Genomic DNA, 26,448 nt, shown 5'->3' with positions numbered 1-26,448 from the left:
TGCTCAAAACTACTTGCACCTCTTAACAGATTCACATGGTCAAGAACTTGGTATTTGCACCTCTAGGCTCGTAATGTTATAAACTAGTATGCTCCTAGATTCCATGTTTTATCTTCACTTCACTGGACTAACTCAATTCCATGTAACTGGGGAATATGTGGACACAGACATGAAGGTGAACTCCCTTTAAAATGATTTGTCTTTAAATTTTCATACTGGAATGAAATGAATACAGTCTGATTTCATCGTGCAGATGAAGACTTGAAATACTAGAATTAATGTATAATAGAAAAAGTGAATTTCATACCAAAAAAAATTAAAAATCATTGGCTGGTCGGGACAAATGTAAAGGCGCTGAACAGGCTTCTTCCAGAAATAATTAACAAAGCTGCCACATATTCTTGGCAATGTCAAAGGTTCTTAATACTTAAAGCTGATCCAAAGCCAGCCAATGGAAAATTAACTTTTGGAACAAACGACACAAATTAAACACAAGCTCATGAGCAAAGCCGTGTCTAAGAAAATGTCGAAATACTGTATGGCCTTCAGCTACAAAATCAAGCTTGGGGTTTGAAGGCCTGTTCCATCAGTTGACTCGCTTGTGTTTTTCTTTCTTTTTCTTTTTTTTTTTTTTTAAAGCAGAAAGTTATGAAAGGTCTTAATACATTAAATCAAAACGTCTGGAAAATAATGCAAACGCGCTGCGGTTTTAATATCCTGAGCAAAAACCTGCAACCTGTCAAGTAAAACATGTCAAGTTATGAGCCTGTCCATCGGCGTGAGGCGTCAGGTATTAAAAAGCGTTCCCACCGCTATTAGCATAGTGATGAATGAAAAGCTTAAAAGCTTTAAAAAGCAAATACTGCTAGGAGGTTTCCATTTTATTTCGATTTAAATCAAATGTCACACACATAGGCCTTCGCTGGCTACCAGTTATCTCTCACCTAGCAAAACAAAACAAAACAAAAAAATCCTGCTGACTATTATAATCTTGTATAACGCACACACTTTGAACACTACCTTCTCAAACCACCATTATACAATCCACACTATACTATTAAAAGTATATTGTGCATCTCATACACACGCAACGTAACACGCAGACTTTCAAATAGCATCTCTATGATGAAACAAAGCCATTATTTCATAGACCAGTGGGTACTTAAAGCTCAAAACGTACCTATCTTGGTTAAATAAATACATTTGAAAATATATTTGAAATTTGAAACATGAAAACATTAGCATAGACTAGAACAGCCCTGGGTTTATACCAGGAAACAGTTTGTAACTTCTAAAACTTAAACAGACCTAAAAAAGCAGGAATAATTTTGATAATTGCCACCATTATAGAAATTCCAAAGGAATGTCACTAACTCTTGGCTCCCATTTTTGTTTAGATAAAAAGCAAACCCAAACACTGTTACTGATGGTGCTTGTACTGTACAATTATTCCACGCAGATATGTACTTCTATCAAAAGGCAACACTATAAACACTCGATTTACTAAAGAATTGGTTCCAGTGATGTTTCACAGTCCTCTCGTCCACACGAAGTTCTTAAATTCAAGAAATGCCACATTATAATATAAACTGTTAAAGTCGTTGTGTGTGCAATAAATGTTTCTTAATCTAAAACTATAAAAAAAACGATTGTGTTTTTAAAGAAAGTCCAAACTGTTAAGCTACATTTTTTGGACGGTTAGTTGAAAGCAGTTAACTTTTTACATGAAGTAAAACTTGAATTAAGTGATCACCAAAAGAACTAAACATATGTGGGCTCTACCTCAGTCACGTCTATTAAAAATATATATATATACATGTATATATATATATATATATATATATATATATATATATATATATATATATATATATATATATATATATATATATATATATATATATATATGATTTGTGTTAGTGGAGTAATCGGTTTCTCAGTTATAACATCCACTAGTACATGGAAGGAAATATGACTGCATAGCAGTTTGAGCCATTCCTGGTTTTGCGATGAGCTTGTTACCTATACACTGTGGCTAATCCATCTTGTATTAAAACCTGAAATGGGTGAGCCTTTGTAGATTGAGATTTCCCTCTGGGTTAGTGTTTGTCACTGGTAATAACAGGTTACTGCTTATTTCTGGTGGTAGTTTTACTTGACTGCAGTACATTTTTAGTAATAAAGCTGAAGGCAGATGTCAGCGAGCTACCAACCTCTGGAGGACAAAGGCCAGCCCTGCAGGTGTCTGCTCTGAGCTCACTGGGCGCCTGGCCAGCAGGGTTCGCTATAGCACGATGAAGAGAAACAGTCCCTGCCGGTTTTGCCTCCCTAACCCACAGGAGCAACAGAGCTAATACGACACTCCCTTCAGAATGTTTGCACAGCCAGGAAGCGAACCTGCGCTGTACGACTCACTCTGCACACCACACGGCTGTGCCTCTACCAGGTGGGACACTTGGGGACCCTCCCAGTATTCAATTTTAAAGACTGCTTAGAGCAACTAACTGCTAATTTATTCTCCAAGACATCTCATCTCAATTCTCTGCTGTTCCAGGGATGCAAACAGACACAGGTCAGAGAAACTGCAATGTGACCTTGGTTTTGCCATTTCCAGGTTCATAATGCAGCTGGCACCAAAATAGCACTTATCTAGAAAAATAAAAAAAGCTCTCATTCACCAGGAATGCATGGGTTCTATTAATGAGCAATGACATCATCAGTTTCAAATGCTGATGGGTTGTTAAACGAGAACAAGCAGCTGTTTTGTTTTCGTAAGAGGTTTGAGTATGCTAAAGCAGTGGCTTAAGAGATTAAAAATCAACAGCATTAAACAAGTGATGTGAAACTGCTGGCAAGTTATTCTTACTTTATTATCATTTTCTAAACCGCAAATCAACTTTAAAGTTCAAACTAAATTCCATACACATATGTACAGAAATACGTACATGCTATGTGTGTGCTGTACTTGTACCGAACACTACTTTCTGTTTATCTATGTAGTTAATTTTTTTTACAACCTCCCCTATCAAAGGAATCTATGAACACCATTGTACAACAGAGACCCCTGTTGGCAGGGAAAGGAATGGAACAGATGCACCTCCGCTGCTGGATACACTATAACATCTCTCGTAATACATTATACTGAGGATGCCTGTAACACAGGTCGGTTGAAATTCTACTTTGGCCATGTGTTGGATAAATGTTGCCAGTCCACCACCACCACCACCACCACCACCACCACTAAAAAATAAAAGATTAAAAAAATGTTTCCTTGGGCAATGTGCTTTCCTTGCTTAGATCCATCTGTTTAACAAAGAAGCTTGCTCTTTAGTATATATTTGTTTTAATTCATAGCACTATGTAACACAATTTTTGTTCCTGGGTAGTAAGTGTTATTTCCTAATTGCTTATGCCTCAAAACTATAGAAAATGGCTATTATTCCCCACAAACTTTGCTTTTGTGACCAGGACAGTGATATTTTGAAATTTACCTATTTCCAATGAGAATACGGGCGAATTTGTGTCTTTTTGTTCACATAAAGTCAGAAAAAAAACATACGAATGCAAATTAACATGTATTTATACTAAAGTAATACAAAAATGACTACAAAAGATTTAGAAGCGAGTAGTTTTTCAAGATTTACGATTATACTGTAAATCACTTTCACGAATCAGCCCCCAAATGTAGTCTCCCATCATGTTCTCGTTATACTGTCCTTGGTAGCGGCGTTCAAAGTCTAGTATATCCTGGTGGAAGCGCTCGCCTTGCTCCTCCGAGTACGCTCCCATGTTCTCCTTGAATTTATCAAGATGAGCATCAAGGACATCCTACAGCCCATTGTGCCGTAGTTCTTCACCAGAGTCTCAACCAGCTCCACATAGTTTTCGGCCTTGTGATTGCCCAGGAAGCCCCGAACCACTGCGACAAAGCTGTTCCAAGCCGCTTTCTCCTTACTAGTGAGCTTCTTGGGGAATTCATTGCACTCCAGGATCTTCTTTATCTGTGGTCCGACGAAGACACCGGCTTTGACCTTTGCCTCAGACCGCTTAGGGAAGAAGTCTTGAAGGTACTTGAAGGCTGCCGACTCCTTATCTAGAGCTCTGACAAATTGTTTCAGAAGGCCCAATTTGATGTGCAGTGGTGGCATCAGCACCTTCCGGGGGTCCACCAGTGGCTCCCACTTGACATTGTTCCTCCCCACAGAGAACTCGGTCCGCTGTGGCCAGTCCCGCCTGTGGTAGTGCGCCTTGGTGTCCCTGCTGTCCCAAAGGCAAAGATAGCAGGGAATCTTGGTAAAACCGCCTTGGAGACCCATCAGGAATGCCACCATTTTGAAGTCTTAGCAGACGCCCTTATCCAGGGTGACTTACAATCGTAAGCAAATACATTAAGTGTTACAATACAAGTAATACAATAAGAGCAAGAAATACAATAACTTTTGTTCAAGCAAAGTACAAGTGTGACAAACCACAATTCAATAATACAGCAGATAATAGTGATAGTTACATCAGGATATGATTAAATACAAAATACTACAGGTTAAACACTTGGCAGATTACAGTATTCTGAAGTACAGGATTAAATGCAGTAAAATAGGGGGCAGATAAGAGCAAAATAAAGCACATTTAAATGAAGGGTGATAGTGTCCCAGGATACAAACAGAGGAGTTCTACAGGTGCTGTTTGAAGAGGTGAGTCTTAAGGAGGCACCGGAATGTGGTCAGGGACTGGGCAGTCCTGACATCTGTAGGAAATGCAGATATGCATCCACTTAGGCAGCTGGAACTAAACTGAACTGGTGGGCTTAAGGCCCCTGTATTTATACTACTATTTATATTACTGGAAAGTTCTAGAAAGTTCTAGAAGTTACTCCAAGTTTACTCAGCACTGAATCTATCTGGAATGTTCTGGAAAATAGGTAAATTTCAAAATATCACTGTCCTGGTCACAAAAGCAAAGTTTGTGGGGAATAATAGCCATTTTCTATTCTTTTGAGGCATAAGCAATTAGGAAATAACACTTACTACCCAGGAACCAAAAAAAAAAAAAAAAAGAATTGTTACACGGTGTAGTTTTCCCAAATATACAACTATATATTGAAATGTGCCGCTCCCTTCACCAAGGAGTCTGAATATTGTGGTCCAATTATTTTTTTTTCATTTATAGAAAAATGCCATATGGAGGTTTTGAGTTATTTCCCCAGAGACAGAGAGAAAGACAGCTTATGCAGTAGGTGTGCCATACTGCCAAAAAAGAAGAAAAACTTAACTAAGGAGAGCACAGTGCACAACGCTCGGATGGGCGACCCTTCTTAAAGAGATGAAACTTGAGATCTGTACAGTCAGCAGGACAAAGTGAAAGAGACGCAAGAGGGTCCTTGCTTTCGTCCAATCAGATCTGAAATGGAATGGGGCAGATTGGAGGTAGGGGGCACAGAGAGTCCTATTGCTTTACATTAGAATTGTTTCAGAAGAAAAAGACAAATCACAAAACAGAGGCAGGTTTCCACCCAGTTCAGATTATACTGTTTGGCAGAGACTCCTGTTGAGACACTGTGCTTATTGAGCTGCAACATTGTTCTGTTAATCTAGAATATCAACACCGGATAGTCCCATGTGTGTTGATATGCAGCACTTGTTTGGTCTCCTCTCAATCAGCATTAGTTAGCAGTCTCCAAAAACAGTACAGTGCTCTGATGGAACAAATGCAACGTCTAACCCTGGCTGCCAATGACAGCAATGCAGAGAAAGTGCAATGCCAGTTTTCAATGTGGGTTATGCTTCAGTAGATCTGGGACATTGCCGACACTTATCAGGCCGCATGCAACAAAAGCCAAGTATGTTTTATGGTCATTTTCTCTCATGATCTGTATGCAAGGGCCTGGAGTTGTAAGCTGCTACTTAGAATACGCAAATTCCTCAGGAGTTTGAAAGGGTGTAATTACAGATCGGAAATGAAAGACCGCAGGGTCAGGCATCTTAAAAGGAATGACAAGGTAAATCAAGCAGATAAAAAAGGTCACAACATCATAAAACCTGGAAAGACCACAAAGCCCTGCAAGCAATCTGACCACCAGATGCAATGAAAAAAATTAATTTAAAAAAAGCTCTGTATTAGAACAACAAAACTCAGAATGATTTCAAATGATTAAAAAATGGGGTGGATAAAAAAATATATAATATTAATGGTACATCTTGCTAGGCACTTTAATCAAACATATCTTAGATGCCAAGTATTTAGGTGGAATTAATTACAATCTAAAGTCTGAAGAGGAAGCCAGAAATGGCACACAGTGCAGCAGATTTCACAGAACCCGATTAGCACCAATGCTGGATTACCTTACCCAATTGCAAATCAAAAGTCTGTCTAACCAGCCATTTACCTGCTATGTCTTATCTGCGGTTACCCTGCACTTTCAGTAGTGGCTCAGTTGAAACACAGCTCAAACACTATGCCGCTACACTATTGAGGCATTTACACTTGCGTTCCAAAATCATTTAGAAGAACAGCCATTTCACTTCTCATGGCCACTCTGAAGTTTCCACGGTTACTTCAGAATGTCAACCCCAATGCGTAGTTAACAACCCAATTAGTCTGAATTTAAATATTTTAATAAAAACACAACAATGCAAAAATGGAACAATAATAACAGACATGGGCACTGGCAAAAAAAAAAAAAAAAGACCAAACTTAAGTGTTCAGTCAGTATCAATAGTTGTTTTGTTCACAACATGCCCTTAAAGTGCATTTAAAATGTGCATTTTGTACACCTCAAATGCATTATTGAGTGTGTGAGTCACCCTTTCTCGTCTTTGAAAAGTGGTACTGCTATAAACCGAGATATTCTGTCACGGACAGCCTAAACCTTTTCCCGTCTCACGTCAGCTGTAATGATCGGAGTCCTGTTTCACTGAACTTGTGCAGAGTACTGAACGAACCTGCTTAGCAAAGCAGGTTTTGTGGGAGACAAAAGGGTATGAAACAGTTCTAGTTTAAAATTTGATTTATATGAATAAATAAATACATACATAGCTTTGAGTTGCCGTCAGGCGTAACTATGGAAATGTTGAATCCACTCACCCAAGTTTGTTGTGGGCGCTATTGGGGTTAGCCAAGGAATTTTCTATTGGTTTGTTTGCACAGAGTTCTTAATATACAGGATATTGCCCCAGGGCTTTTGCATATAAAAAACTATATATATTTTACTGCATCATCATTCACACTGGCTTTAAAATAAGCTGCTTTCAGGAGACCCAACAGCTGTTCATCACTGTGAGACAGAGCACTCTCCATTGCTTTTGCCATTGCCTGACGTGAAGTTTTTGCTGCAGTAGTAAAAGGAGCTTTTCTTTTTAACCAGTGCTCCATTTCTTTTTTTTAACTCTTACACTCAGCCCTATTTCCGCCCGTTTTTCACCGTTTTCATTTATGTATGTTTAACTACTGGATAGTTTGTACTGCATGCATGTAACATTTCAAATGAAAGGCCACAAAATGTCCTTTCATATTATTTAAGTTGCAGCAGGATCAGGCATACTATATGTGGTAGAGATGAGAACGAAAATATAGTAGCTGTCTTAAAATATCTCTGCAGGATTTTCCCACACTGAAAGTTGCAGAGATGCGGGAGCAACTTGGAAAATGCACGATTCCCAAGATCCCGTGCTAAAATTCAAGCCCTGTTGTCCTATAATAACAAGGCACTATTGGTCTATGACATCCTTCAGGCGAGTGATGAGATTTCTACAAGGTATCTAACCATGGCAAGTTCAGAATCAATACAATGGTCTGAATTTTAATATATGATATTATAATTATATACACACACACACAGTTGTAGTCAAAAGTTTACATATCTCAATGGAAATTTATAATCTAGAAATTTCTCGAATTATAGGAAAAATCTTTTGTAGCAAACGTTTTGCTTTTGTGGATGAGAAAAAAAGTTACAAGAAATAGAGGTCTACATTATTTATTTATTTCAGCAATTTTTTTTTTTGCAACACTCCAAAAATGCTAATTCAAAGGTATTCATACCCGGACAAGGACAATTAAATTAATAAGCTAGTTGAGGCGCCTTTAGCAATGATAACCTCTTTTAAACAATTAGGATATTTGTCAAGTAGCTTTTGGCATGATTCTTTAGTGATTTTTGACCATTCTTCAACGCAAAATTGTTCCAGTTCATTTCCGAGGACTTTTCTGGTGCACAGCCTTCTTCAACCCACACCAAGATTCTCAATCAGATTTAGATCGGGACTTTGACTAGGCCATTCCAGAACCTTGATTTTATTCTTCTTTAACCATTCTGAAGTTGATTCTGTTGTGTGCTTTGGATCATTGTTGTGTTGGAATGTCCACTTTAAATGTTGCACTTTAAACCAAGTTTTGTAGTGGAGGGTTTCAGATGATTGGCCAATATATTTTGGTATGCTATGGAATCCATTTTACCATGTACTGGAACTACATTTCCTGTGCCACTAGAGGAAAAAGCCCCATAGAAGGATATTACCACCTCCATGCTTGACAGTAGGTAGTGTTCTTTTCTTTGTACACCTCACCAGACTTTCTCCAAATGTAACGACTATCAGCATGACCAAATAGCTCGATTTTTGTTTCATCACTCCACAAAACCTTTCACGAGAACTCATATCCATCATTCAAATGCCATTTTGTGAACTTTAAACGTTTGTCCTTGTGACGTTTTCCTAAGACTGGCTTTTTCCTTGGCCTGCGACCATTGAGACCTTCACCATGCAATACTCGACCTATGGCTGAAATGGAAACCCCAGTCCCACTTGCAGCCAATTCACTTTGAATATCTTTGGCAGTCAGTCTCGGATTGCTATTAACCTTCCTCACAATTCTTCTACTTGTTCTTGGTGAAAGAACCTTCTTTCTTCCAGACCGAGGGAGCGTTGTGACAGAACCATGAGTCTTGTACTTCTTGATAATAGAAACAATAGTTGAAATTGGGATACTCAAATGCTTGGAAATCTTCTTGTATCCTTCTCCAGCTTTATGACAATAAATAATGTTCTGCCTGTGGTTTTCAGATAGCTCTTTACTTTTCCCCATATTGACTTGTTGGTGATGACAGCAATCATCCTATGCCTAACCCTTTTATACACTCTAAGAATGTTCACCTACAATCCAGCATTTTCTAGACTTTTCTAGAATTAGGTTCTGCATTATCACATCGCAATTTCTAGCACCTTGTAGACAATACTATCATAAAATAAATGGGTATGAATACTTCTGAATTAGCATTTTTGGAGTTTTGCTATTTCTTGTAACTTTTTTTCCTCATTCACAAAAGCAAAACTTGCTACAAAAGATTTTATGTTTTCTAGAAATGATACATATCCACTGGGGTATGTAAACTTTTGACTATAACCGAGTATATTAACGTTTGGCCTAGTACTGTATATAGATCAATGTAGAATGAGAAATCAGTTGTCTATTAAATTTGCACAATAAACAAGTTAACCAATCAAGGGGAATTAACTCGGGTAGTAATTTAAAAATAATAATAATAATTATACAGTGCTCTCTAGTTTTTTGCTATCTGGCTAACATAAAAAATCTCAGGCAATAACCGATCGACCGCGGAACACTATTATTATTTGCACACCAAGCCGTTGCAAATATTGCATAAACCAAAACCGACACAGGTTCATGGATTCACAATGAAGGATAATGCATGGTTATGTACTTTTTATTGCTTTCAAATTCTGGACTTAAATTATTAATGTTTTACTCAGTGTGCTGAGACACTGCAGTGAAAAGTTGGAATAAAAACATTTAAAAAAAGATGTAATGCTGTCTTGCTTGAAATATTAAACCTGAATCCTAAATCAATATTTTTAAAATAGGATTAATCATTTTAAAATATGCCGCTGCTCACATCTTACAGTGACAAGTTTTATTTATTAGTTTACTGTGGATATAGCAGGGGGGCATCAGAATGTTCCCTTGTGTGCTGTCTTCTAGAAGACAGACTATGGAAATTCTTGCACAGAACACTGAGCTCTGTGACTAAACCCATTTTCCCATCTGGTATCAGCCAATATTTCCCTCAGTATTTTAAAATGAGACATGGGGCCACACACAGGATGTCGACTAATGGTCAGTACAGGTGCCATGACAATTATACATGTATGTACTTCAGGATAAAAGAACTCTAGGGATGGCTAAGATATTTGTTTGTATTGCTATTATTTCATTTCTAGGACACCCTATGCATTGCTTATTAAAAAGGGAACCTCGTTTTAGCAATGTAGCGTTTTAACACTCCATTGGAAATGGAAATAAGACTCCCATTGCAGAGCAGTTTGATCCATTCCTGGTTTTACTATGAGTTTAATAGAACACACCTGAGCTTCTTACCTATATACTGTGGCTAATCCAGATCGTAATGAAACTGCTACACAATCTTATTTCCCTCCCAAGATTGTGCTTCTTTGTGGATTAGCCATAATGGATAAATGCCTATAGTGCAAACTATATCAGGATAAGACAATAAACAAATGTTTTAGTTAATTGCACTGTTACAAGACTAAAGTAAATCACCTAGTATGTTTGTCAGCACAACTACTCCCGTAACTACATCTTGCTGCTCAAAGGCAACTGGTGAGTTTACAGACTTTAAATGGCTTGTATGTCCACCACAAACCCTTTTTCAAAGCTATCACTGCATTGGATGGCTTGGGAATAATAAAGGTGGCAATTACAGAATTGAAGTCTCCACCATTACGAAACCCAGGCATTCTTGAAAACATGGCGGACAGATGAACCAATCAACATAAAGAATTCGGCAGCTGCACTAGTAGGGGGTTGGGGTCCGGAACCTTCAGGACTGCATAATGTCCAACAGTGACACCTAGTGGGGGGGGGGGTAGAGGAACACTGCAGCATCTGAAAATCCACCCACTACCAAACCTACCAATACCTGCTCCTGATTCAGTAACATGCACAGCTGTGAAACATATTGAATTGTGTCACTGGTGTTTTTCTTAAGAGAACTAAATTTGACTAAATTTCAGTACTTTCTATTTACTTTTTTAAATATTTGTACACATTTTTTTTAAATAGCATACATGCAAACATATTATTGAATATATAGCTTTAACATTCATGCATGCATAAATCTAAAGCCACACCCATACCTTCAGTGATGTTATTGTCAAAGAGAAGAAGTTTGTACAACGTTATGTTATAAATCACTTAGATACAGTATAAAGAACTAGTATGGCCTGAACTGTTACCCATCTGGAAGCTCTCCAGTTTAGAGCTGTAGTTCACAAGGATCACTCTGGCTAACAGCAGTAAAACAGGGGTTGAGACCTGGCTGTAGATTGACTCTCCATCAAGGACCAGGCTGCTCAGGATGGCAGCTGTTGCTGCTTGAGGCTGAGGAGAAAAGCAAAATGTAAAAGAACAGGTTTAGAAATACCTCCTATCGTAAAGAAGATTGTTCACAGACTACAAGCGGTCTTACTTGCAGTCAGGAACAAAAAAGGTGAAATATTGAGGGCAGTGATTTTGAGAAGGGTCTCCACACTGTAACGTTATAGTACATGTACAGTTTACTGACAAAGTGGCCTAACCATGAACTATCCAAATGTGTGAATTATTCAATCGTAAAATAACAAGGGAGCACGGTGCTCTAGAAACAGTAGGGGTATGGAGGGGGAAAATGAAAATACAGTAAAAGCTGGAGCCTTTCCATTCGTTTTTTAGAATTGCAGGAAATAATGCTACCAGAGGTATGTGGACATGAAGCTGGTGTATGTATTATTTAGGTCCATGTTCAAATAATGTCCACTTTAAAATCAGGGTTTAAATAGGTATTTTAATACATCTGATTAGGCCAATTTGTGTGATGTGGGATATTTCCATCACTGCGTCGGTGCCTCATATATATAGTTTCACTGTTAAGAGCAGCTGAACATGCAGTATGACTGCTCAGTAGTGAAGTGCTGACATGTATCTCCACATATAGTGCTAAAATATGCAGGTCAGATGCTGTCAGAGCAAACAAACAAAGTGACAGAAGCACTGAACACTAACAAAGATGCATGCAGATAGATTCTCCAGCGACTGAATGCTGATAAAAATGCTCGGAGAACACACACAGGGGAAAAATATATATGTACAAATCTGAAATTCGTGTTACTGTTTCCGTTACACTATTTTTAAGTTTCATAGTACTGCATGAAACAAATATCACAAATGACATATGCTAATAGAATTCAATCACCAGGGGGTTACAGAAATCAATTGTTGTTGGAAAATGCAGTCATTTACAATGGCAGCAGTGTATTAACAAGTTAGCATGGCCAACATACGACTAAGCAGTGTGATGGTAACAATTCAATAATGCATGAATGAATGACACACATGAAGGGACATTAGGGCATACCTATACAGAAGCAAGGCAGAGTACAAAGGACAGTGCTATGAGACAGTGACATACTTCTGCAAACTGATAGAAAAGAGTGGCAGGGAGGAAGCCCTGGGGTTGGATATGAACAGGAGGCTCAGTTCAAAGTTACTCTGAGCAAACAGCTGCAAACTGGCCATGCTGAGCAGAAACAACATCATCTCCCTGCAAGGAAAGAGAAAGAAACCCCATTAACCACTTATAATCCTGCATACAGGAGCAGTGGGTGTTACAAATGTGTTCACTGCAAAGGTGGCATTTTTTTCATCCAGCCACAGTTGTAACTTGTGGTGGAAAATAATAATATCCTGTACACCACACCCGCTTCAACTAGACTTTAAAAAAATAAAATAGGCTCAACGACATAAACAAGAGGCCTGAAACTTCTAACACTATCTGAAATTGCTTAGACTTGCCATTACCATAGTGAAGACACATTCAAGTGTTTTCAATCCACTTCCACTGTGAACTCAGCTGACCCTATTACTGTCAGTATTCTCCTTTAAATGTTCTATTTCAAGTAAGTGTTGCTGGTGTGCTGGGTGAATTACAGAGTAGGTCTCTCTCTTTTGATGGATTTTGCTCTATGTAATTAAACAGTGTAACAGAACAGATTATATTTAAAATACAGCTTCAAAAATCCATTACAAGTAAAAGCTATCTACTAAAAGAAAACAATGCACAGGAAGGCATTACATTTTAAACAGTCCCTATTTAATAACTCTGTGTTCACTGAATTGTTCCTCTCTGCTGTTTCATGCTTTCCACGGCACTCCTCAAACAGCACTGTCCTATGGCATCAAATGCTGGTCAAACAGAACAGGTCAAAAAATTCTAGTAGCAACACGTTTGGTTAAAATCAGCCCTCTACCTGACAATGTTGCATTAATGCCTACAGCAGGGGTGGCCACAGCTGGCTCTTCCACTCCTGGTCTTTGTCCCAACCCGGTTCTAAATGTGTTTACTTGAACCAAATAAATCTCCATCCAGACCCTGCAGTAGTTAATTATATCATTTAACCAGTGAAACCTGGAGTGGAATGACCCCCCAGGAGTGATTGGACACCCCCGGCCTATAATGTTACTGACAGGATATTGAGTTTTATAACAGAACACATGACGGCCGCATTGTGTGTATTGTTTTTAATTTCTTTTTAATCAGTTTTGCTCATTTTTTTTTTCTTCTTGTCATCGGCAGAGCACCGGAACACCATACCACATGAATGTTTGTCAGGAAAATGCGTGTACAACTTGTAAGGCACAACACTGACTGTGCTGGCTGTGAGAATACCTGCTGACTGTCTAATTGCTGTGTTTGGGGCTAAGCGAGTAGAGTTCTCCCCTTAGGGATTTTTAGTCTTGGGTTTGTATCCCACTCAAACTGTAATAAATAAATCATACTTTTTTTATTGTGTTTTTTTTTTCCTTGCTGTTTGACCCAAGTCAATAATAATTGTTAGTCACTCACAGAATAACGGACAGATAAACCAAATAAAATATTGAACTTGGTCCCTGCTAGACTCCCCGAGAGGATTCTGATTAAAGTTTGGATGAAACTGCAGATCTGTGATATTGACATGAGGTTTTCACAGGCAGGCACAGCAAACAATTATAGCAGCAGGGATGGAAATAAGATTACCATTGCATAGCAGTCTGATCCATTCCTGGTTTTACTATGAGTTAATAAAACACTGGTTTATGATCAAGGATATGTTAAATAAAATATCAAAATGATCTTGATTATGGGAATGCGTGCAACACAGAAGTCTTTCTGATGGTGGAGTCATGAACACTGACCTTAGCCGAGGCGAGAGAGGCCTGCAGATCCCTGGATGTTGTTCTAGGGTTCTTTGTGACTTCCTGGACGATTTTACGCCTTGCTCTTGGAGAGATTTTGGCAGGACGGCCACTCCTGGGAAGATTCACTACTGTCCCAAACTTTCTCCATTTGAACAATATGGCTCTGACTGTGGTTTGGTGGAGCCCCAGAGCCTTAGAAATGGCTTTGTAGCCCTTTCAAGACTGATAGGCATTAACAACTTTTTTCCGGAGGTCTTCAGGTATTTCTTTTGTTCGTGGCATGATGTGCCTCTAGAACCTCTGTGCTGACAACTTCACTCTGATGGTAAGGGCCAAAGTTTGTCAGATTTATATTGGGCAGATTGCATGTTTGTTTACCTTGCACACCAAACAAATGAAAGAAGCACCAAACTTTGGTGCCATTTTTTCTCTCAGACTCCCTCTATATACTACTACAACCCACAAAAAAATCTGACCAAATACAATGTGAAAAATGTGCAAAAATGCAGAAAATCATACAGGGGGCAAATACTTTTTCATGGCACTGTACATATCTGATGCAAACTGCACGCGTGGTTGGTAATTTGTCACAAATATCAAATCCACCGAGAATATTACCCTTAGTAATTGAAATGCCGAATGTAATGTCTGAGCTTTGCAAGCAGTTTATTTATGTTCCATCTATGTCAATTCAACCGTGATCTACAGACAATTTAAAACTCAACTCAATTTCCAGTCTCTAATCCGCCGTCTTATTGAACAAATATGTGTGCGTTTCTGTGCGTTCTACAGTACAGATCCCACTCCGCTAATCTTAATATTTCTCAGCAACTTGTTTGCTTACATATAACAGTACAATACTTAATGAGCATATATTCTGATATATGTGACTCCAATACATTTCAGTAAATAGCATTGATAACATGTGTTGACTGTAACGCTCTAGTGACAACATCGTTAGCTACACGTCAAAGCAAGCTATAGAAAATGGGTACATTGTTTTCAGCAGCACGCTAACACAACAGGTAAACTGCTGTGGTACTGTGCAGTTTCTAGACTAGATTAACTGGAATTGGCACGATTAATACTGTAGCAATACTACAACATAAACTTTACATTTTTGCTTACAGATATTTGCAACTGAAATTAATTTCACCCGTCTTTTGCATCATTATCATGTATCTTTATTTTAAACAGCATATTACCTTGCTGCTATAATCATTTTTTGTTAGTTTCTAAAATGCGCTGTTACCAACCTGCAGCAGTAAATCCATTCTGCTTCCATTCCGTACTCAAGCTCCACGTCCCACACCGTTTCTCCGCAGCTCTCAGGAATCTGTTCAGTGGCAGTGATTTTTAAATCCAAGAACAACTACAGTTTTCAAATGATATTTGAATACTCGAGGTTTCCTGTCCCGCGCGATCTCTACTACAGTATGTGTATGTGATGTGTTTATTTTCAGCCCATGTGCTGCAAAATACCACCAGTGAGCATCCATGACAACCTTGTGTTGGATTGTGGGAAACCTGATGGAAGTGGTGTGCAGCTGTGGCTTGTATGCATTTGGTAGCAGCAAATTAAATAAATAGAGAGTTTTGTCAGGTATGTAGCATCAGCTTGTTTTTGCTGGCTAATAAAAACTTCCCTGTAGTCAATTATACAAGATTGCAAAAATAACTAAATACAATAATAGAATGTAAGAAAAAACTGTCTAATGAAAAGTTCATTTGTACGTGTATAAAGACTATTTATTGGTACAGTTTCGGAAATAATAAATAACACGAGGGGTGGTTACAGTAAGTTATCCAGAAAATATATTACTTTTATAATATTCCTCTCAGAAAATCTGCATTGCCACGTGCTGGTTGGCACAGAATTCCAAGGTGTTTCCTCCAATCTTTAACGCCTATTTTTTTAAGGAAATAAACTGAATTACCTTTGTACTTTGTAACAAATACAGTTAGCCTGACAAGTCGGCTGATTACCTTATTTGACCACTTCCTTACATTAGATGAAACGCCTGTTCCTCTTTGAAAAGCACGATGCCTTTACTTTTTAATAGAGAAACAGCATCCAAAACGACCACAGACCAATCTGACTTTGACAATGCCGTTTATCATCCTTTTAATTTAAGTCCAAAATAGAAATCAATATGACAATAACGATGTATCACTCTGTAAAGACAGATCCTGGATCTGCACATAATAACATTATTAAATATTTGACAATTCTGAAAAGGGTCCGCTGCCTAAAGACCTGCTGTAGAGAGTGGTCGCGTTAAACCATTGATGTGCACATTAAATAAATTAGTTTCGCTCGTTTTCAAAGACAGCGCTACAGTGCAGTCGCTGATCATGCATAACTGTGCCAGCCATCTTTGCTTTGTCTCGATTCATCGCATTTTCACTGCAGGATATGTATTACAAGCAGCAACCTAAATTGCTTTATTCGCAGGAAAAGTGCTCAATTTCAAATACATCGAAGTCAGCGTTTATTGTGTATTTTGGCAGTCGCCTAATTTAACGTTGTGCTTTTGTTATTTTCCCGAATAGTTTAACAAAGATGTCCTGACAGATTTTTTTTTTAAAGCATAAAAATGAATAGTTGAATACACTGTGTACACTGACAGCAAGTCTTTCGCCAAACATTATTTTTTATTTCTTAGCAGACGCCGTTATCCAGGGCAACTTACAATTGTTACAAGATATTACATTATACAGATATCACATTATTTTTTTTACATACAATTACCCATTTATACAGTTGGGTATTTACTGGAGCAATCTAGGTAAACTACCTTGCTCAAGGGTACAGCAGCAGTGTCCCCCAACTGTGATTGAACCCACAACCCTCTGGTCAAGAGGCCAGAGCCCTAACCAGTACTCCACACTGCTGCCCCAGTGTGGAGAAAGCATTTTGGGATATTGGAGGATACACAAAAAAATGTAGTTCGGTATTACAGCACGCATACTTCTGACAAACCGCACTACCTGATGCGATCTAATCAGAACCGGACTCGAGACTGCCCCCTGAGTGGGTCTCGAGTGTGCTTCTCAAGAATGGTATTAAACGCTGCGTACTATGGACACTAATTGTATTTAGCACTTTTAAGCTAGTTTAAAGGTAACTTTAAACTAGCAAGCCAAAAGAGCTCCAAACTGGTGAAAGGCTAAATCAAAAATATGTTTTTAAAAAGACTGACAGACTCAGGATTCCAAATATAATTTGGAAGTGATTTCCAATGTGAAGGAGCTCCAGCACTAAAAGCCCTCGAACCATAGGTTTTTAATCAAGTTTAATCAAGGCCATCATTTGCCTATCTCAAAGTAACTTGCACAGTGACAATTAACTCATGCAATGACTTGGATGACATTAAATGCCACTCCTTATTAGGGGACAATTTGTGGGATAAAAGTACGTACTTTTGGGCTGTACTGTAACTTACTGTACACTGGTTTTCCACATGGGTAAATTTTTACCTGGGTGCATCTCTTGTCGAATCAATTATAAAATGTGTACTACACCACACCAGAATGTATTAGCGAAGAAAACCAACTGCTGTATTTGTCATTTGTATAGCTTTTTTTGCTGATGCAGCGTTTGTTTTTTCTTCCCCTAACAATAACAGTCTCTGAGTTTTTTTCTAATTACCTCTAATTACCATTGTGTGTGCTTTCGTTTTTTTTGTGTGTGTGTGTGTGCCCTCTTGCAGAACGGCAAGGTGTCCTTTTATAAAAATGAAACGTATAATTTGTCTCTATTATTCGATCTGGCAGGAGCTCCCAGGGGGGGCGGCTGTGTGGGTGGTGGGGCTTGACTGGGAAGAAACAATGAGAGGATTGCATTCAGAAAGGAAATCTGACAATGTGTGTTGTTTTACAGGAATATCTGATAATAATATACTGCTATGTATATTATCATAAACTCTAGTGTTTTAGCAGGGTAGGTACTACAGTATGTTTCTATATGCGGCTGTGAGTGGTTTTGTCAGGGATGGACAAAGTCGGCCCTTCTAGTCCTGGTCTTTGTTCCAATCCTGTTTTAAATTGTTTAATTGAAACAATCAACCCTCCATCCAGACCCTGAAGTAGTTAATTATATAATTGTACCTGTTAAACCTGGTGTGGAATGGTCCTCCAGGACTGAGATTGGACACTCCTGCCCTGATCTAAAGGATGCTTTTGTAAATGTCTTTTAAATAAGCATACTGTTCTGTATATCTAATTTAGCAACCTAAATGGTTATATCCACAGTTTTTACCCAATTTTAAATGCAATTCGAATAAAACCATATTTTAGTGATTTCATATACAGGTATGTATCAGGTATGTTTTGTGATGATTTCAACAAAGCACTATAAAATAAATAAAAAGTTGCAGATTAGGCCTTCTCGATCTCTAAACCCTTTTCAATGCTGCTTTTCTGCAAGCCGATGCCTGCAACAGCCAAACATGCAACCTTCTAACACCTGTGTGTTGTTTGTGCCAGAAATTCAGTTTCTGCAAGGTCATTTTACTGTACATTAATAACACAATGTTAAATTGGGGGGCAATCCTAGTTCATTTTCTCTGTAATTTTTGTCCATTAAACCCTTTGCCTCCTGCTTGCTTCTGTATACAGTAAACAGCAACTTGCATGTGTGGCACTGAAAACTCCCTGTTCAATGTCAAGGTGGTCTTCCAATGATGCTGTACTGCAGGACTATCCAGCCCTCAACATCTTGCTTGGTAAATTAATAAGAATTTTCAGCTACTACTGTAAAGGAAGGTATAGGGCAGGGATTAAAAGACATGTGTTTTCACGTGGATATGAAGGGATCCATTCAGCCTGATTCAGCCACACCTACAGTGTTACAGAACAGCCAGTGACTTGAATGACATACTCACTTGAGATTGGTAGAATTAATTACTTCATGAGTTGTCTATTATGAGCAGTCACTATGTAAGCGTGCTGTCCTGTTTGTTTTATAAATTTATTTATTTTTTGACGTTCAAACTGCTGAAATTCTCAGGAGACAGTTCAGTGGGAAATTACTTTGTGATTTTAATAAACCATTTTAATAAGCCAAAATATAAAAACAATCACATTTGCAACAGTGATTTCTGGAATGTAACGCCTTGTGCATAACAGCATTAACCTGGGGCTCCCGAGTGGCGCATCCAGTAAAGGCACTCTGCGTGGAGTGCAGGATGCGCCCTATAGTCTGAATGTCGCAGGTTCGAGTCCAGGCTGTTTCTTTGCCGACTGAGGACAGGAGCTCCCAGGGCCGGGGGGAGGGAGGATTCGGTCGGCCAGGGTGTCCTGGGCTCGCACCAGCGACCCCTGTGGTCTGGCCAGGCGCCTGCGGGCTTGCCTGTCCTCCAACGCTGTGGCTGCACGGTGAGTTCGCAGTGTGAAAAAAAGCGGTCGACTGACGGCGCACACTTCGGAAGACAGCGTTTGTTCTTCTTTGCCCCTCCCGAGTCAGCGCAGGGGTGGTAGCGGTGGGCTGAGCCCAACAATTATTAGACATTACTAAATTGGGGAGAAAACAATAAAAAAAATAACTGGCAACCATTAAAAAATAATAATAAAAAAATAACAGCATTAACCTCGGTGTGGTAGTGATGCAATGGTGTCGATAATAATCTGTGTTTGGGTATTTAAAAATCCCAACTCATCTGCTACAGTACATTTCTCTGCTGGCTAATTCAATTTGGACTGAATGTTTGAATGCCCTGTGTTGCACTTACACCCATGAGTGCAATCCATGCATTTATAAAATAACTCCTGGAAAGTTCTGTTTGCCAGTGTGTGTCAGGGAAGAGATGTGTTGAGAGAAGGAGAGGGAGGGGTCAAGAATAACACCTAGTTTTTAGCAGGCGGATTTGGAGAGAGTGACAGTGAAGGGAGACTGAGATGGAGAGGTCAGAGGAGGGAGAGAAAGCAGAAGTAGACAAGGTCATTTCCCCTATCCCGAGTACAACTTTCAAGGTCATGTTATTTTAAACAGTGGTGTTTCAAGATCAGCTTGAGTATACCGCTTTGATTCATTGAGGGTTCGAAAATTACCAACCTCGTTTGACAGACTTTTAAAAAAATGTGTATGAGTTTTAGGGATGTTGAACTCTTCATTAAGCATTTCAAACATCTAATGACTTTAGTGTTACACAAGAACTTCAGTATTACACAAGATTTTGAAGACCTATTTGCTGATGTTTTATATGCAATATGAAATATTTTTCTGATATTTTTGAAATCTTATATAGTTTAATTACCTGGACCAAATCTGTCTATAAAGACAGAGGCAAGCCAATTAATCTGATTACTATTGCAGCACTAATCTTGGACCATCTAGTGATTACCGGTAGTTTCCTGGCGTGGCTCTCTCTATAGATGTACCTCAGGCATCTGTCCTGAGACCCCTCTTGTTCTCACTCTACACCTGCACGCTAGGTACTCTCATCTCCTCTCCTACCACCTCTACGCCTATGATGCCCAGATCTTCCTTTACTTTCCCTCCCTCGACTCCGACATCTCTTCCCGCATCTCAGAATGCCTCTCAACTACCTCAGCTTGGAGGCGTTCACTCCACCTCAAACTCAACCTCTCTAAATCTGACCTCTACTTTCCTTCTACTATTTGACCTGCATTGTAACCCCTACTGCCCTGTAACACCTGTAAGTTGCCTTGGATAAAAGCGCCTGCCAAATAAAAATACAAAAAAATCATAATAATAATTAGTCTTTATTGGGGTCTGAAACCAACCGAACGGTACAGTACAGTATGTGTGTCCAGCTTTCTTGTGATTTTATGGCAAATACTGGATGGGAAACTTCTAGCTCCTTCTTGGAATTCAACAAATACACACATTCATGGATCCTTTAAAACAAGCCCTGCTGGCATGTTATGATTAAAATGTGTCCATTATAAAAGTAATGCCAATCAATATATCATCTAGCGTAGCGGCTCTCTTAGCCAAACATGCTGTGGAATTTCTAAACCGAGTGCCCATGAGCTAAAATCTCCCTCCAACACACACTTTATAACAATTTCATAATTTAGACATTGCCAGCAGCACGTTTTAAGAAGTAGTTTTGCAGTGATATTTTATTGAAGGTTCAAAGATTATTAAATATTGAAATCTAGACTTCTATTCACCATTTATTTTAGGCTGTGGTTGAACAGCAAAAAATACTAATTACTTTTGGGATCGCTAAGGTTATGTAGGTTGAATTTTTTTTTACATGTTTGCAGTCACTCTTTGGTTCCAGATTTGCAAAATAAGATGTATGCACTTTTTTCCAGCTGTGACTGAGCATTTTCAATATCCTTGTTATCCAGACAGAGCAATTATGTTCTCTGGGTGATAACAGGTGTGGTGAGAGACTCGCGCTGTGTAAACTCACTGTGGAGAGAAACTAAAGCAATATTTAATAAGCAGTAAAGGGGATATACAGTACATGCCCGTGCTGCTAAATGGGTACACATATTTGAAGATAACAACTTTGCTTTATACTTAGGAAAACAGTTTTGTTTGTAATTCACTGTATGAAGTGTTAATATGGTTATTGTATTCAACATGTGTCCATATTTAGAGGTCGACACAGGTACCTGAATCCAGATCTTTTTCTGGGGGGTTGATCCATCTGGTTCTCAATACACTCTGAAGCCCGCTGTGCTGGAATTGCTGTGTTGTGTTATTTGGATCTCTGCATTCTACAATGGCTGTAGTAGAATTACTCTGCCAATGTGCTTCATCTTGTTATGGTACCATTGGTACAGTAAGTCAAAATGTGGTACCATGTACCAGTTTACCAGGGATGTTAGCTGCCCTTGGGAAGGAAACCCACTTCTTTTGGGTATGGGGCAAAAAAAAAAAAAAAAAATGAGAATGTTAGGTTAGTATCATAAACCTGGTTCCATGAAATATAAATGTAACCATTACCATATGGAATGCTACAAGGCTAAGCCGAGAGGGAGAAACTTACCTCTATACCTGTGTTGTAAGGGTCGACTGGGAAGCCACCCTTAACACTCTAGTTCCAAAACCAGGGTTTTGAGGATCCATGACATTAAGTCTGTAGAACCTAGTGAAGATATGGGGAGTAACCCCACCGCTGCATTGCAAATGTATTTGACAGATGCATCCTGGAATAAAGCCCACAAAGTTGCCATGCCCCTAGTGGAATGGGCGGTAAGGTTTTCTGGAGGGTGCAAGTTGGCCAGCTTATAGGCAGTCCTGACCCTGTCTGTTGTCCACAGCCACTGCTTAGATAGGGCTTGACCATGGGACTTTGCCCCATAGCAGACAAAAAATTGTTCGGACTGCCTCCAATTTTTCGTCCTGTCAATGTAGTACCCCAGGACAGGCACTGGGCAGAGTGTATGGAGCTGTCGCTCTCTGTCAGACTAGAAAGGTGGATGGAAAGCCTCCAATTCCACAGACTGGTTGACATAAAATGCTGAGATAGTCTTCGGCAAAAAGGCAGGATTGGTATGTAGTGTAACCTTTGTCCTGGCCTCTGTAAAAATTAAGCAGGCTTTCGCAATAGAAAATACCTGCATCACTCACCTGCTTTGCAGAGGTGATAGCAAGCAAGAAAGCTGCTTTAAATTACACAGATTTCAGCTCAGCTGAATGCAGGGGCTCAAATGGAGTGCATTAAGCACCACGTTTAACCTCCAGCAGGGAACAATGTCCTTCATAGGCAGCCGAACCCGCCAAGCCCCTTTTAAAAATTGTCCTGCCAGGACGTCAGCTCCTGGGGAGACAGAGTCAGTTTTGACATGGCAAGCCGAAATGGCTTCCAGATAGACCTTTAACGTGGAGGGGGGTTTCCCTTTGTCAAAAAGCTCCTGCAAAACTGCCATGGGACACTTCGTGGGGTCGAACCCACGAGGCGGGCCCCACGTCTGAAAAACACCCCACTTGGCATTCTGTAGGGTGTCAATGATCCTATTAGAAAGCCCCAGGCGGCTCAAATGCAGCCGTTCAGGGGCCAGACCCAGAGCTGCAGGCTCGATGCGTCGGGATGCCACAACGTACCCCGCGCGTGACTGAGCAGGTGGCGGCATTTCAGCAGTTCCCACAGCTGGCCTTTCAGGAGCTGTATCAGGGTTGGAACCCACAGTCTCCTGGACCAAAAAGGGGCTACTAATAGCAACCTGGCCCGGTCCTGCCAGGCACAGCGGGAGCATGGCGAGTTGCAGAAAAGCATACAGAAGCTGCCTCAGCCACTGGTGTGCCAAGGCATCTACTGCCAGCGGGTCCCTGGCTCCCATTATGGAGGGAACAATGGGTTGATTCTTGGGCACCACCTTTGGGTGAAGCCTCCATTCTTAGGCACTGAGGACTCCCCTTGAAAGGAGTTCCGCTGCCCAATGTGTCACCCTGGGCAGATGTACTGCTCGCAGTGAGAGGAGGTGATGGTGCGCCAAAAGCAACAGCCTGCAGGCAACCCGGTGGAGACTGGGGGACCTGAGGCCACCCTGGTGGTTTATGTAAGCTACCACAGTAGTGTTGTCCATCCGGACAAGCATGCGTCTCCCCTGAACCTCCTATAAAACATTCTACATGGCTAGAAACACTGCCTGCAGTTCCAAAATATTTATATGGAGACCCTGCCATGGGGGTTTCCATACTCCTAAGCTCAGGTGAAGGCTGTGTCCACCAGGATAGTGTATGCAGACAGTGTTGAGACACGGTTAACAGTCTGAAAAATCCTGCTGTTGAACCAGGCTTGCCTCATGTGCACAAGACCCAAGGAAGGGTCTGGGAAGCTGCTGCTATCAAGCCTAGAAGCTGCTAAAATGTCAGTACTGTGAGCTTTTTGTTGAGTTGAAAAAGCTACAGACACGCAGCCATTCTCTGGACTGTGTCCTCCGACAGAGTGGACAGCATGGTCCTGGAATCCAGACGTACTCCTAAATAGGAGGCTGTCTGCTTGTGTGTTCACTGTTGCACGTTTCACTGACAGACCTAGCCGAAGCAGGTGGTCTGTGACGAGTTCTGTGTGAGCCACTGCCTGCACTGCATGCGAGCACAGATGAGCCAGTAGTCCAGGTAATTGAGTACTCTGATTCCTTTGCGTCTCAATGGGGCCAGAATAGCCTCCATGCACTTCGAAAAGGCACAGGGAGCTAGAGAGAGGCCGAATAGCAGTGCCCGAAACTCGTACACTGTCCCTTGGGAAGCGAACCTGAGATACCTCCTGTGCCCTGGTTTTATGGGGATGTGAAAATAAGCATCCTTTAAGTCCACTGTAGTGAACCAGTCGCCTAGCCTTATTGACTGCAACAGCTGCTGCATAGTCAACATTTTTACACCTCCGTCGACTCAGATATGGATTGACCTGTCTGAGGTCGAGGATTGGTCTGAGGCCACCATCCCGTTTGGGCACCAGGAAGTACCTGGAGTAAAACCCTTCCTCGAAGTGAAGAGGATGAACTGTGCATATAGCCTGCTTCTGCAGCAGGACTGTCACCTCCTGGGACAACACCAACGCGTCTCGCGGTTCCGTGACTAACGTTGTAGTCACACCCCCAAATGGAGGAGGACCGTGTATGAATTGCAGAGAATAGCCTGTCTGTACAGTATTGAGCACCCAGGTGTCCGAGGTGCATTGACGCCAGTACTCCAGGTGACTCCCTGAAAAGGGGCCCTGGGCCTGTGGCAGCAATTGCTAGGGTTGCTGTTTTGCTTGAGGCTTAGCGAGGCTTTTGCCTTTGCACTTGACGGAGGAACTTATTGAAGTTTCCCCTTTGCGCAGCCGCGGGTTGGTTATGAAAACTTCCTCTGGCTTTAGCAGGAGCCGGCTGAGCCGGTCTCTTAGGCTGCTGGAACCTTGGCTGCCAGTTGGGAGCAGGTCTACGTACTGGAGGAGGCCGTTTGGGAAACAGGCGCACCAGTTCCTTCGCAGACTCTCGCGCCTGGTGAGAGCGCTGCAGCATATCATGTAAGGATCATCGCAGAACCAAAAGTGTGTTCTGAAGTAATGGGAACATCCAGCAATGGTGCCTTGTCCCCATCTGCTATGTTCACTTGGGACAGCCAGAGCTGCCATCTTGCGGCTGTTAACGCAGCAAGGATCCTGCCCACTGCCTGCGCGTTGAATTTTCATATACGGAGCAGGTTCTTATTCAGCAGCCGCAGTTCCTCGAGCTGCTGTGGTGTGGGTCTGTGGCTCTGTGAAAGAGACTTTAGCAAACAGCTCTGGTAAGCTATCAAGATGCTGTTGTAGTTGCCCAGCCACACAGCAAACGCACTGGCTGAGTAATCCTTCTTGAGAATAACCTCTGAAACCCTGCATTGTTTATTTGGGCAGGTAGCGTCTTTGTTCAAAAGCACTAGCTTTGGGGCTTGCACCAGTGATGCAATAGCGGCATCTACTGGTGGAAAATCCAAGCTTTTCTGCCTCATGTAAGCTGTACAGCATCCCCAAGGAATATGAAGCAGCAGGTGCTGTGGCCGGGTGACCCCAGGATGAATTCACCTCAAAAAGAAAATACAGGTGTACCAGAGGAGACATCTGGGAAGGAGTGGGATCCTCAAAAATAGAGTGTTTCCACCTCCTCAGAGGCAGCGATAGACAGCAGATCCTCCTGCTGCCGTTCTGCTTGTACTACTCCCTGTTGCTCTAAAGGCACAGAGGGAGCAGATGGAGCAGTGCGGTTGCGCAGTAGCTCAGCCAACATGTTGCCCTGTTGGGAGACCGCCTTCCAGAGCTTAGGGGGCCCTCAGGGGAAGATACAACCCTCTCTTTTTGAGCCGAGGGTGGAGGGGAGTCTTGTCCAGGTGGAATGGATGAAGATCGCTCTACAGAGCTGTAGGACACTCGCTTCTCCAGTGTACGCTTAGAAAAAGATGCACAAAACTCACAGGAGTTGCGGTTGGCGAGTGCCCTCTTTAGCATGCTGCGGACGCAAACAGGCAGCGCATCTGCCATGCCTGTCCTCCATGGGGAGAGCCGTCTTGCATACATCGCAAGAATGAAACCCCGACATAATTCAACTGCAGTGGTGTGCAATTCAAATAACGCTCAACTGTAATTGCTATAACTGTAACTATATTACTAGTAACCAAAGGAGACTGTTGAACAACTCACGCAGCAATGTTGCTATGCAACCGGCAATGCGTCAACAGTGGCAAATGACTAACCAGATCCACTGATTAGATCAGGGATGGTACTGTTTAGCCTTGGTTACTTTTAATTACCTGCACGG

General features: G+C 40.8%; 1 pseudogene; it reads right to left on the bottom strand.

The window, feature by feature from the left end:
- Positions 1-23,508, bottom strand: part of LOC117410886 (tetratricopeptide repeat protein 27-like) — a 33,933-nt pseudogene extending 10,425 nt beyond the window's left edge.
- Positions 23,509-26,448: the final 2,940 nt, after the last annotated feature.

This window comes from Acipenser ruthenus, chromosome 6, assembly GCF_902713425.1.
Source record: "Acipenser ruthenus chromosome 6, fAciRut3.2 maternal haplotype, whole genome shotgun sequence".
In the NCBI taxonomy this organism is placed as follows: Eukaryota; Metazoa; Chordata; class Actinopteri; order Acipenseriformes; family Acipenseridae; genus Acipenser; species Acipenser ruthenus.
Note: the sequence above shows the minus strand (reverse complement) of the source record. Positions and strands in the feature narration are given on the sequence as shown.